Here is a 910-nt window from a genome sequence, read left to right as displayed (position 1 = left end):
CCACTTAGTCTGAATCGATCCTTGACCGGCTCACCCATCTACATATCCAATTGCTAACACACTGCTATGCTTTATCTTGGCCAGGTCGCAGTTGCAAATGAGAACTTGTTCTCAACTAGCCTACCTGGTTAAATAAAGGTGAAATAAAAAAAAATAAAAAAAGTAGATACAGTTTCTGTCAATGGGAACAAATGAGTCATATTGAGCAGCACAAGCAAGGAGGTCGGCAGAGCCAAGCACGAGCTAGCATCATCTGCATATTTGATAGTGAACGCCTATTCTGAAGTGCGCGTGTGCAATAACTACAAATGGTCTGCACAATTTAGTCCACTCTGTACATAACACACTTCTAGTTTGGGGAACAGAATTGTATTGAGAGCAAATGTTTCATCGATGACAAAATGTGCAGAATGTAGGCCGAAATCCATCTCCTCCCACTGCTGGGCACATGGTTTGTGGAAACGCCAAGCAGATGCTTCAAATGTATACATCCCGAAATATCTCATTGGTTATATTCCATACTTAAAAGACCTCAGCCCTCAAATGAAGTGGGCACTTCTGATGACTTATTATGACGTCTGACGAGTTGACACTTGCAGGGCGAGGGAAGAGTTCATTCATTTTAAATTGACCGCTCTTGCCCAGAAATTTGTCAGTCGTTCATCGCACGGTAGTGTTTTCAGTCATCATGAAACAGTTGTGTGCGCTACAGTTAATTATGATTGCATTTCGTATCTTGGCTAGAAGACAACGCATCCGCAGACATCGAATGTTAGCCATTCTACTATCAGGTAAATTCAAAATTACAATGTATAAGTGTGATGTCAGGGAAAGTTATATGCGCAAGTTAACTTTTCCCCCAAAATAATCAAACAAAAACATATTTACTTTTATGATATGCGTTTGAGCC

This window comes from Oncorhynchus nerka, linkage group LG15, assembly GCF_034236695.1.
Source record: "Oncorhynchus nerka isolate Pitt River linkage group LG15, Oner_Uvic_2.0, whole genome shotgun sequence".
NCBI classification, from domain to species: Eukaryota; Metazoa; Chordata; class Actinopteri; order Salmoniformes; family Salmonidae; genus Oncorhynchus; species Oncorhynchus nerka.
The sequence above is the reverse complement of the archived record's forward strand: the minus strand, read 5'-3'. Positions refer to the sequence as shown.